Source organism: Grammomys surdaster, unplaced genomic scaffold (assembly GCF_004785775.1).
Source record: "Grammomys surdaster isolate TR1022 unplaced genomic scaffold, NIH_TR_1.0 126063, whole genome shotgun sequence".
Lineage (NCBI taxonomy): Eukaryota > Metazoa > Chordata > Mammalia > Rodentia > Muridae > Grammomys > Grammomys surdaster.
This window is the reverse complement of record NW_021620873.1, coordinates 3740494-3753592: the sequence shown is the minus strand read 5'-3', so window position 1 is coordinate 3753592 and position 13099 is coordinate 3740494. Positions and strand designations below refer to the sequence as shown.

Genomic DNA, 13099 nt, shown 5'->3' with positions numbered 1-13099 from the left:
GAGGCAGGGAGGCAGGGAGGCAGGGAGGCAGGGAGGCAGGGAGGCAGGGAGGCAGGGACCAAAGAAGAAAGTGAAAGTAGAAGGAAGGAAGGAAACCTTGCTATATTTTCTCATCCTTCTAAAACTTCTAAATGTATATTGCTAAACTAAAAATCTTAAGCCCAAAGGTGTCTGAAATAAAAGGATTTGTCAACTGCTAGATACAGTATCCAGAAAAGGACCAGGTTCTGGGCCAGTGTCTGCAAGTTCCCAGCAGCAAGATTAGCAGCCCCTGGAAAATGTCCTCCATGGAGCAGAGTTGTGAGTTTAACAGCTATAGACAGGAGGGGGACTGACACAGAATGGGAAGCTTGGAAGCAGGACATGGTCGTTACTGTCCCCTCATATCTAATGTTTGCCTGTCCCTGTGGTCTTTTCAGATTCAAACTGCAGACAAGACTGTTCAAAGCCAGTGATGGCCTCTGAGAAAGACACTCCTTCTGCTAGAGCGAGGATCTCTCTATCAGAATTAGGTGAATGTTATTATTAATCTTTTCCCATGCCACGGGCCTCTTTGATACTCCAGTGTATTTTCAAAATAGTTTTTTTTTTAATGTCCAAGACATGATACATAGAATTACAGATAACCAATTGACCTAAAGCAGGGATGTGATTAAAAACAAGGCTGGATATTATGAAACATAATCTACTGTGTTGATGCACTAAGTAACACAATCTTGAAGGAGGTCTAATGACCGCCAAGAGTCCAAAGCATCGATACACGTGAGGTTTGTTAAAACTGGGACAACCAAATGAGGTTTGAGAACGGCCATTGATGGTGCCGTCCTCGTGAGGGTCATGAGTATGATGTGTTTGGTTGCATCCATGATGATAAAGGGAAAATGCTAAATTTCCATTAGCTAAAATAATGACATAATTTTTTCTGTTCTAGCCCACAGGCACGGGGATCACAGGTGAGCTTCCAGATTGGCAATCCATGAGGTTGCTTCTAACACCAACATGGCTGGAGTCCACAAAACTATCTCGATGAGACAAGGGGATAGATAGGGATATGTATTGAATGCGCTAGAATTTATTTTCTTTTTTTTTTTTCTCTGACAAGCCTCGGTTATATTAGAACTCACTCTGTAGACCAGGCTAGCCTCAAACTCAGAGAGATCTGCCCGCCTCTGGCCTCCCAAGTGCTGGGATTGAAGGCTCTTTGCCACCAGACCCAGCCCTGGGTTAGAATTTGACAGTCTGAAGAGTAGGCACCAGAGTATCTCACAGATGGAAATTGCTTTTGTTTTGAGAAGCAGCTGTTAGACATAGTGGTCCATACATATAACCCAAGACACAAAAAGGTTAGACCAGGAGGACTACAAGTTCAAGGCCAGCTTGAACTACATAGTGAGTTTGAAACCAGCCTGGGCTGCAGAGTGACGACACCCTGCTTTAATAAATTCTCCCTGAGTGATTTAGCTGCTACTGACTTTGAGAATAAGCCAAGAAATAGAGACTGCTGGAAACGGTGAGGGCTGGGGGGGGGGGTGAGTGAAAGTCTGTGGTTCGGTGGCAGTAGCCTCTTCCGGGCCCTCTAACTCAGGGGTCTGGGTTTTCTGTACTGGATTCTGTGTAGATCACTGCAGTCTACGGAACCTTCCTGCATTACTGGGAAGAACCTGCCATCTGCTGGCCATCTTGAGGAAAACACGACGGCTTCGTGATGGCTAGGCAGGGAAGGACGGGAGGAAGCGTGAAGGATGATGGCTGTTGGGGAGGGCATTCTGTTGTTACAGAGGCCATTGCCACAGAGTAGATCTGAGAGGGACAGATATTTTGTATCGACAACTCTGGGCTGGCAGAAGCTGTATGGGATGGCACTAGAAGAGCCCTTCAGTTGCTCTTTGGGACTCAAAAAGTAACGAAAGGAGATAAAAAATTGAAGGGAAAAAATAACAGGAAAAATAGCTATTAAGAGAGAATAGGCATTCACAGTCAGAAAATACCCTACAAGGAGAAGAAACAGGTGTCACTGGAGATGCCTCCGGGCAGAAGAGGATGAGAACATTTCCCTGCCTTCAGTGTAGATGGTGTTGTTTGTTTCCGAAATCGCATTGCCCTCGGGCAAAGCTGTTCCTTCTGCACTGAACGTTCTTCAGACCTCATCCTTCTTATCTAAGTAAATATTTGTTTGCTGCTGCTCTAGGGAACCTCTGCAGCAAGTCCGCTGGGCATGCGAGCTCTACGGAATCTCAGCTCAGCTCTTTGTCGACACCTGCTGGCACCGCCCTGGAACTGCCTGCTGACTTGCTTACTATTTACTTAGTGTCTCCAGAGACCAAAACCTCTAGGCAGAGTTTCGTTGAACCCCAGCTCTGTCCCAGTGTGAAAAACTGTGGGGGACTGTTAGCTTACTGGATTAATTTTTCTAGTGGAATTGTGAGGACCTTGGTGATCATAATTTGAAAGTACATTTTTTTTAAAAAAGTGCTTTGACACATTTTTCCCTAGAGATCTGCCTAGAGGTTGAAAATCATTCCTTTTGCTATTTCACTATCTATCAACACCCTTGAGGGGCCTGCTGGCATCCATAGTCATTCAGCCTGCTCATAGCAAAAGCCTCTGAGTTCTAGAGAGGGAACCCCTCCATCCAGTCCATGTGACTTGGAGCTGATCCTGTCCTCCCGCACAGGAGTCAAGATATGACTCGACCTGGCAAATCCAACTTCTAATAGCTTAATATGCTTGGTGCAGGGATGAGCACGTGACTGAGCTAACCCAATGAGACGTATTGCTACTTGAAACCTTGAGTGAGAATTTCTGAACTTTGGTAGGCCATGAGCCTGGAGCTTGTGGTCACTGTGATGCCACCAGGAAGTGGAAGGTAGCTAGAAGTAAAGCCAAAGGAAGAAAGACAAAGTCTGCAAGATCAATGTTCTTTCTACACAGGCTGAAACCCAGAACTTTTCCTGGAATTCCCCATTACATGAGCCATAGCTACTGGGAACACTTTTATAAAGAACATTTTCCAGGCACCAGCTATCACAGTGTCTGGACCTGGTAGAGGCTCAGAAAAGTCCGATTAAACAGGCAGAATGAGGAAAGACGGAGGCTGGGGGGTCAATTAACATTTTGCCACTAAGAATGTCCCTTACCATCACTGTACTGTGGAGAGTTGAACTCCCTCCCCCCTCTTTTTCTCTCTCAGATTTATTTTTTATTTTAGGTGTATGGATGTTTCACCTGCACGTATGTCTGTGCATCACATGCATATCTGGTGCCCGCAGAGGCCAGAAGAGGGCATCGGATCACTTAAAACTGAAGCAACATCTGGTCATGAACCGCCATGTGAGTGCTGGAAATTGAATCTGGGTTCTCTGGGAAAGCAGCCAGTGCTATTAACCGCTGAGCCATCACTCAAAATCGGACCAGTTTTAGTGCCCCAGTCTTCCCACATCCACACCTTTGCTTCCTCTCCAGTGAATTGCGCTAGCAGCAGCAGCAGCAGCCACCATCTGGAAGAAACCGCAATCCCTGCATTGAGTTCCAAGGAAGCAGACGCTATGGTGGAGATGCTGGACTTTTCAGTTCCAGCAGCTTCACTGGCTGCCCTGCCCCGACTCCTGCTTGCTCCTACCCCAGATACATCCCTGTGCAGAGCTTCCTAGTTATGTCCCAGCACCTGACTAGTGAGAAAAGAATGATTCACATGGAGACAGCAAAGAATATGGAGCCCCATTGCATTGCTTGCTGGAGTACTGACTGCTCTAATGGGTTGGGTTTGTTGTCATTGTTGTTGCTGTTGTCATTGTTTTAACCAAACTAGGCCTTGCTTTTTTTTGGGGGGGGGGAACATTGTGGTTTGCAAAGTGTTCTTATATAACATGGCCTTGTCAGCGGTTCCTCAGTGAGGTGGGTCAGATCAGCCTAAATACCACAGCACCCAAGAGAATCGCATACTGTCCTCTACATCCGGGTCTTGTCTAACCTTGTGCTTGCCTGACGGTCCCTGAGAACAAGACTGGACGGTAAGAAATAACCTATCTGACCTACAAGCACTCTAGGCCTGTGCTGCAGATGTCCATGCTATTAATTGGGACACATCAGGCAAAGAGGTCACCCCCAAGGAGGGCTTGCCTCTTGGGCAAAAAATCAGTGGTCCTCCATTTTCTGAGTCTTCACCAGGAAAGCCCGTATCCTCCTGCCCTTCACACCTGACCAATACCCCTCCATGGCCATTGTCGATCACACTGAATCCAGAGAGGAGAAGATGGTTGGGTCTCTGCTCCCAGAAGAACCCAAAGCTATGAGCAACCTTCTTACAATCTAGATCAGCAGCCACCAAGGCCTACCATTTCTTAGCAGTGGATGAGTAAATCACATGTGGACCATCAATGGTGCCACTGAGGATGAACAGTATGTCACTTCTGGGTATCAGCTGATATTCCAAGAATGTGACATCCTCCTTCTGGGACCACCTGAGTCAACAACTTGTACCTTCCATATGTAAAGGAGCCACAAAGACACACATCTTTGTTTTAAAAGGAAGAAAACCAACTTCTGCCCAGGCCCTGTGGATCTCCTGACTCCCAGCCACTGGGTATTTAACCAACCACAGCCAAACCTACCCATGGCCATGCTGCTGGCTGTGTGGTCAGAGGAACATCACACAATAAGTAGCCTTTCACCCCAAATTCACTTAAAATACACATTGCGAAAACCTGTGAACCCAGAACACTTTGTTAATCTATTATGAACCTCTAAAGACCCAGAATCCTTGGGGCTGGAGAGATCACTCAGCAGTTAAGTAGAGCAGTTACTCTTGCTGAGGACCTTAAATTGATTCACAGCATCCACATGGTGGCTCACAACCATCTGTAACTCCAGTACCAGGGGATTCAGCATCTTCTTCTGGACTTAGTAAACATCAGGCACACACATGGTTTATAGACATACAGGCAAGCTAAATGCTCATATACAGAAAATAAAAATAAATAAATATAATTTTTTTAAAAAAAGAAACAGAATCCAGAACACTGATAATATAAGTAGCAAAAAGAATTAAGCCTCTTGTTTGTAGTGTGGAGCCTTAGGGCAGCCTCACTCTGTCTTTGTCTCTGTGTGTGTATGTATGTTTCTCTCTCATCTCCATCTCCATCTCTATATCTATCTATCTATCTATCTATCTATCTATCTATCTATCTATCTCTCATCCCCCTCATGTGGGCCTTCTTAAATGCATTTCACAGGTGTAATGATTATTCTCCATTGTCAACTTGCCTGGATTTAGATTTACCTAGGAGAAATCATCAAAGCACAGCTGTATGAGAGAGGGGGTCTTCTTCAGAGGGGGTTAACTGAACCCACCTAAGTGTGGGTAACACCATCCCATAGATGGGCACCCAGACAAAATAAAAGGGGGCACAAGGAAGCCAGCACAGTGCTGCCCTTCTCCTTTCTTCACTGTCTACATAACGTGGGCTGTTCTGCTCCATCCTGGTGGCCTAACACCTCTGAGAATACAATTTAAACAGATCCTTCCTCCCTTAACTTGTCTCTGTACAACAATATGAGAGTTGCCTCACTTGTGGGATGGGAAGGCTAGGAGGGTGTCATAGGGAACAGAAGTAAGATAAACAGGTAATAGACACTAAAAAAAGAGAGCAATCTAAGAGCTGCATAAAGTTGTAAAATATGAAAATATTCATTATAACCCATTTCTAGGTGAAAAACAAAAACTTTCCTAAGCCTTTTATAATGTTCAACGTGCTAGGAATGCCCTTATGTGGCCAGGATCCAAGGCCCTGGTGGCTCCAAGATGGGAGTGTTTACTGGAAAACGAAGACAAGATTAGAGGCTGGGGCTTCCAGCTGCACTGTGCAGCCTCCTGGGAGGGGAGACAAACTGGAGTCTGAACTGATCATCAGTAGCTAAGAATAGAATCAACCATGCTACACAATAAAGCTTCTACAGAAATCCAAAAGGCTAGGGCTCTCAGGGAAAGATGGATCTGTAGCACCTTCTAGAGACTGGTACACCTCAGAGAGGGTGTGCGAATCCTGTACTGCATCCCACTCACCTTCCTTGGGCATGTCATGATGAAGTGATAGGTACAGGTATTTCCCTGAGTTCCCTGGAGGAATTGATGAAACCTAATGAGGATTTTAAAGTAACCTCAATTTATAGCAGGTTGATCAGATTACAGGCAACAGGCGATTCTTGTGATTGGTATCTGGGATGAGATCCCTGTTTGGCCTGGGTCCTCCACCAGTACAATTGCCACTATCTCCAGGCACATGACTTCAGGACTGAACTGGGTAAGAGACGGCCAAGCTGACGTCTTCAGGAGTATCTGCAGCTCAGTTGACCCCTGGTAGGGTATCTCAGTTAGGGTTTTATTGCTGTGACAAAATACCATGACCAAAAGCAGCTTGGGGAAGAGAGAGTTTATTTTGCTTATACTTCATGCTTCTGTATCACAGTCCATCATCAAAGGAAATCAAGACAAGAACTCGGAGCAGGAGCTTACAGGCAGGAGCTGATGCAGAGGCCATGGAGGGTGCTGCTTACTGATTTGATGTCCATAGCTTGCTCAGCTTCCTTTCTTAGAGTACCCAGAACCACCACCCCAGGAGTGATATGGGCTCCTGTGGGCTTCCTGGCCAGCAGGGAAACAGTCCTGGTGAGGTAAGAATACAACTCAGTTCAGCTTGATTTAGTTAGCTATCACTGGTTTGATCTTCAGGAGTCTGACAGAAGATAATTACTTTTAGCCATATTTAAGCACAGCACAATTTTGGGGGGAGGAAGTTTTCTGATAACAATTAATTCAGTCCTGTTAGCATAACAGAGAGCAAGACATGTTTACACTGTGATTCTTTACAAAAAGTAAATCTGGCTTCTTTCACAAAGATGGGTACTGTCGACTCAGAGATAGTGCCCAAGATTTAGAGTCTAGGGAGAATGATGACTGAGGTGAACATAATGCCTGTGTCTGTCAGGAAGTCACCTAGGCTGCTGTAAAGCACAAGTGACATCTCTTGTAAGGATGCATTTTATGACCTAGAAGCAATGCTCAGGATTTAGGTGGAAAGGTTTTGGGATAAATAAAACATAAATTCTGGGGGATGTACAGGAAGCCCGGCTCTACAGAGAGCAGAGGATCACCAGGTTGTAAACCTCCTTCTTCCCCAGCACTCCGGGAGAACAGAGAACATCTTCTTTTGGAGATGCATGTTATCTTTCTCTGACTTCTCCAGTGCTTCTCTGTGTGCACAGGAACGTTTGACCCTCTACACGGCACTGCCTACAGTAAGCTGAGCCCGCCCACATCAATCACCAATTGAGAACAATCATCACAGGTTTGTTCACATATCCATCTGGAGGGAGCATTTTCTCAACTAAAGTCCCTTCTTCCCAAACGACTCTCACTTGTGTCAAGTTGATATAAAACTAACCAACACATGGGGAGACCTCAGACACCTTCAAGACACAAAATGGCAACTTTCATGTTCTACTGAGTGCTGTAGAGTAGGGAAGGAGTACCTCAGTTTATGCCATGTCATAATAGGAGCCAACTCAGTCCTCCTACAGGGAAGAAACATCTCTGAGCTGGAGCCTGAACATATGTGAGAACTGGACCTCTGTCCCTCTCTGCAGGGTTGTGTCTCCACCATGGGGTGCATGGTGTACAGCTTTCTGTGATCTCTGCTCTCTCTCAGCCCATGTCTCATACAGTCCCAAAAGATTTCCAGACCCTAGCATATCTCTCCAGAGTCCTAAAAGACTTTGGAGCAGCTGCATCCTGGTGGTGTTTATATGTGTGTTCATGTGTACAAATGAATGAAAATTGGTATACATGGAAGATAGAGGTGACGGATGTGAACTGCCATGGATCAACCTGTCTTCCCAGCAGTGAAAACCTGGCAAGATAATTAAGCTTTATCCACCTGCAACAAGGGCATGTTACAGGCTGCTGCCCAGGGAACACTTGGTCTCAGTGAACCCCTATTCTAAATGGTTCTCTATGTCCTAACCCTGATTTCTGCAGGAATCCCTCACAAGTCTGTGATTTGAGAACTTTAATTATCATCCTTGTTCAGTCGAAATCCCTAGCACAGAGTGGTTGCAAACTTACTCCAAGTCACACACCTGGCAACAGTGCACATTACAGACAACACATTCTTCACCGAATTACTGAATCTCACACAGAATGGTAAGCACTAACTACATCAGGCTAAACCCTGGCTGGACAGTTCCTGGGAGCCTTTAGGACTCCTTAACTGTCCTTCTGTAGGTCTGTGGCCTTTGGTCTAGTTGGCTTGAGATCATGTGCCTCTACAAGCTTTATCTGTCCCCACGGTGGAGGAGTGACTTCATGTATGCAAAGGACTCCACCTCACTTGTCCAGCCCCTGACCTTTGACCTCCTGAGCAGCGTCTCACCTGGACACAGACTGAGCAGAGACTGAGTTAAGTGCTTCTGGTAAACCTAGACGTTGCCCCAGTTTCGAGAATCTATGTGGCTGAATTCTGCATGTACAGGAAGCATATGTTCTAAGATGTGACCTGTGTAGACATATTTCACTGCAGGGGGCTCCTGGGGAGCAAGGACACTGCTTTGGCACACCTCAATAATGTCTTCACGCTGAGGAGAAGCCAAATAGAGGAAAAGCCACAAACGAGGTTAATGAGTAAGTCCGAGTAGAGACTACCCTTTGAGTCCCTCAGTGCTCTGCTGACAGCCCTCCCGTGGGACTCAGTGGACACTGACCCTTGACTGGCCACTCTAATCGACACCACCTCTCACCTACCTAGCTTGAGGATATGGAGAAATCCAGGCCCCAAGGCACAGAGCTCACTAACTCACAGAGCTCACTGACTCATCTCCTAAAGAACTGTAGCTAAAACTTCACTCCCCAACCTAAGCCTGGACTCTGACTATGCTTCCCTAGTGCAATGCAAGCAAATGCCGGGATTTGTTTGTGAGTGACATGCAAGGAAGGGATCTCTCAAAGTGGGAACGTAAGAGTCTGAGATTGCCATTTTGCTCCCAGTAGGGGACTCTGAGCCTGCCTGTGAGTCTCCAAGATGGTGAAGATGAAGTAACAGTACCATGCTAATAAGAGAGACAGTCAGTCAGCATGTCTGAGGATCCTGGCTGAGCCTGAGGTCAGCCCTCACTTTAAATGCTTTCTCCCTTAAGTTTCATCATTTCTCCAACAAAAATGTTCTGCCCTTCCCCCTCTCCAGCCTCTTGTCATAGACATTTTTAAGCTCACATGTGTTAAAATGCTGATTTAAGGAACATCTGTCGGCCCTCTGTCTAATTTAGCAAGTGTTAATACGTTTGCTGTTTTCAAAGTCTCTTCTAAGCTCATGTGAACTAGTCTTTACCTGACACTCCTACCTGGAAGAGACCTACTAATCTTGCTTTCACATGCCCCCCCATCACAATTTTCCAAATCAAAACACAGGTGACAGGGGCTCACTATGTAGCCCAAGCTACCCCTGAGCTCATTATTCTCCTGCCTCTGCCTCCCACATTCTGGCATAATGATCATCCAGCCACCATGCCTGGATCTTATATATTGATTAGTATCATGTTCCCTGTATTTGGGTTAAAGTATTCTATAATTAATACTAAAAAGAAGCCTTTATCTTTCCCCTAAATTATAAAAATGAGTCTGATGTGTCAATTATATATTTTTCTTAAAGAAAATTCAAATAAACTTTTGTTTACTGAAACAGAAAGTGTTGCTCTGCATCCCAAACAAAACCAGCTCATGTATTGCTCGAGTGGGGACTGGCCACAGGTATCACGGTGCTTATAGAGCACACTGTCACACCCTCTGAACTCCCCCACAAGCCTCTCCAGATTCCATCAGGCCCTTCCATGGTGACGAATCACCCCTACTTTAAGGCTCGCCTATACTTAATGTAACACACTTGGCCACAGTGTGGTTTCTGTGTCAAGCCACTTGGCTGGCCTTGAAGTCTGTGACTGCAAATGAGTCTTTAAATATCTCATTCCTTTTGTTCGACATGCATCTTTCCATAACTCATGCTCAATCACCGGGATCTCTACCAAGTGTCCTATCCCTCCTGGCAACTCCAGGTCCCAGCTCCAGCCTCTCTGCCTCTCGTCCTGCTTTATGCCTCGAGCCAAGGACTGCACTTATTTGCTTGCCTATCTATCTATCTATCTATCTATCTATCTATCTATCTATCTATCATCTATCTATTTTTGAGGTAGCCCTGGCAGGCTGGCCTGGAACTTACTATATAGACCAGGCTGGCTTCAAACTCTGTTTGCCTCCTGAGTGTCTGGATTAAAGGCCAATGCCTGGCCTGATGGTGTCTGCTAATTGGTAGGGGCTGAACACATGGCAGGGCTTCTGTAGAAAGATCAAATGAACCCCCTCTGTCTATACCACACTGGTTACTCTCCTATGCCAACAGAACAGGATCTGGGACTCCAGTTAGCTGGCCATTGGGATTTTTCTTAATAGCAGAACAGACAGTTTTCCACACAAGGAGAAGCAATGTCAAATATTTGGAGGTTTGGGGGTTTTGTTGTTGTTTTTAAAGCCACATTTGAAAACATTTAGTTCAAGTCACAGAATTTTTCTCAGTAGACAACCCAGTGCAGTGTAATTGGTTCATTTCACTTTAAACGACAATATTCTTTGCTAACTTTACTGGATTTGGGCAGAGAAAAGAAGTCTTAAGAATAAGAACATGATCTAAGGATGAAAAGGGGAGCCGAGGAGATAAATATGAGTACAACCTCCTCAGCACTGATCAACAGGCACTCACTCGGCTCAGCCATGTCCCTCCACCAAGCAACACAAGGTTGATCTGCTGGACTATACCCAAGAAGCTCTGGGGAGAATGTTGGAAACCTGCCAGGACAAAGTCCAGTTGGACTATGAGCTTAGCATCAGACATGGCCTGACACTGGACAAAGACTTCCCCCTCCTCCTGGCTCTGAAGACGTGTAAGGTAAAGTCCAAAGGCTCTAGAAAAACAGGTGAAACCATGCAGAGGCTCCGGAGTCTTTTTCCAGCCTCTTACCTTCTGCAGGAACCACTGCTGCCTCATCTTTTGCTAATTCCTTGTCCCCTCAAAGTCTCCGAGTCTTCCCTGATAAAATGAGAGTGATAATATTTCCTTGAGTCAGGAGGATTGTACAGCTCTGAAAACACACTAAACCTCTAGGAGCTGTATAGTCTTAAAAGGTCAGGAGTATGGTGTGCATGCCACATGTGATACTCACGGAAAGGGCTCAGAACGGTGCCCCCACCCAGGCAAGCATTCTCTCAGTTTCAGATCTCAGTGTGTCCTACAGATAGGACAAGTCACGAAGGGTTGCCAAAGACCGGCAGTTTCAATACCACTGCAGTGTCTCAGATCCTAGGGCTGAGCGGACTGAGCTGAATTTACTTGTGACCTTTAATAGCCGACAGCCAAGAGGTTGTTGGAAGATCAGTGAATACTTCACCCTAGAAGGGTTCCAACCTAAGCATCTAGTTTGGTGTCCGTGTTCTACTAAAGGTAGAGGCTAGGGAGTGGCTGGGTCATTTGCTCAAAGTCACTCAAACAGGAAATGTCACTACTATGACCTAGGTAGGTCTCTCTAGGCTCCCCCACCCTAGTACGTCCCTTGTCTTCACAAAAGGTTTTTCTTAAAGACCGAGGCACCAGCTGACTGGCCTTCCTCACTTTTGCAAGTGTTTCTCAATCCACTCATTGTGCAAGTGCTACAGCTTGAATAAATAAAAACATCCTTCCCAGGTACATGTGACAAGCCTGGCTGCCAGATGATGGACTCTCGGAAGTGACTGGATCCTGTGTTCTTTGATCCAATGGGTAGATTACTACCTTGGTGGAATCAAAATCTGAGACGATCATTGAGGGATGGGAAAGGAACTATGTCACTGAGAATGAGCCCTCAAAGGCTTACCTCACCTCCATCCTTCCTTTATTCTCAGCTTCTCTGCTTCCTGGCTGCTGTGATGTGGGCTGCTCTGCCCCACTGTGTCCGTCCTGCTACAGCCGGCCTGAAACCTATGAACTATGACCTAAAACAAACAACTCCTCTCAAAAGCCGTTGGGGTCAAATGCTCTGTCACAGTGGTAAAAAGTCTGGCCAGCATAAAGTAGGAACAGAGAGAAGTTAGCAGTATCTATTAAGGCCAATATTAACGGAGAGCAGAAAGATGGGGGGTTGACTTAATACAGAAATGCAGACATGTTATATTCAGGAATGTCTTCAAGTAGCTCTCCTTGAGAGTGTTCAGGTCCTGCTGACCAAGCAGAGCTCTCCTTTAAGTAAAGGCATACATGGGGGTCAGAAACAGATTAAAATCTAACTTGCTTTCTGATGCCTCCAAATACATTCAATTCAATTAGAATTATGGTTTTGTTTCTAGGATCTTTTGTAAAATACTTGAGTTACAACAATGAGAAATTTCACAATCACTAGAAGAAACTAAAAGACGAACAAGTCAATCCCTCAGGGATTCCCAACACTCTTTGGGATGTGGAGGCATAGAAACACAAAGATCTTGTCAGTTCTGTATGGAGAACCATATATCAGCACCATCCTCTGCTTGACTATAACAAGCTCAAATACCCCAAGCCCATCCTGCATTGCTCAATCATCACTGTGCCTAATGACCATCAACAAATCTGTCACTGGTAACATTTGATGGTGAGAGTTCTGGGAGAAGGTATGCTGCCCTTCTCTCAGCTTGAACAGCTTGGTGCTATCAAGCACATAAATTCCAACATAATACACCTGAGACTTCAGCCTTCCCAGTTGTCAAATGCAGGTGCTCACATCCATTCAAATGACACTTAGGAAAATTATAAACAGCTAGACATGACTGTACTCAGCCAGGAGACCATGTTGAGGAACACTGAACACTTAGACTCACACTCCCAGCAGCAGGAGAGCTCAGAAAAAAATGTCTTCATTCTCACTTGCCTAGTAGCCCAGTGGACCATCAGGACCTGTGGTATTCTGGAAAAGGCTGAACTACAGGGACAGAAAAGCTGTCCCAAAGTTGGTTGACAAAGACCTTAGAGAAAGGAGGGAGATGCAAAAGTCAAAC

General features: G+C 45.6%; 1 long non-coding RNA gene across 1 annotated transcript; it reads right to left on the bottom strand.

The window, feature by feature from the left end:
* Positions 1 to 6413: 6413 nt before the first annotated feature.
* LOC114610920 lies at positions 6414 to 12050 on the bottom strand. Its single transcript, XR_003709751.1, has 3 exons — positions 11947 to 12050; positions 11058 to 11126; positions 6414 to 6661 (listed from the first exon to the last, which is right to left on the bottom strand). It is a non-coding gene; the product is annotated as an uncharacterized LOC114610920 (long non-coding RNA).
* Between the last annotated feature and the right edge of the window lie 1049 nt (positions 12051 to 13099).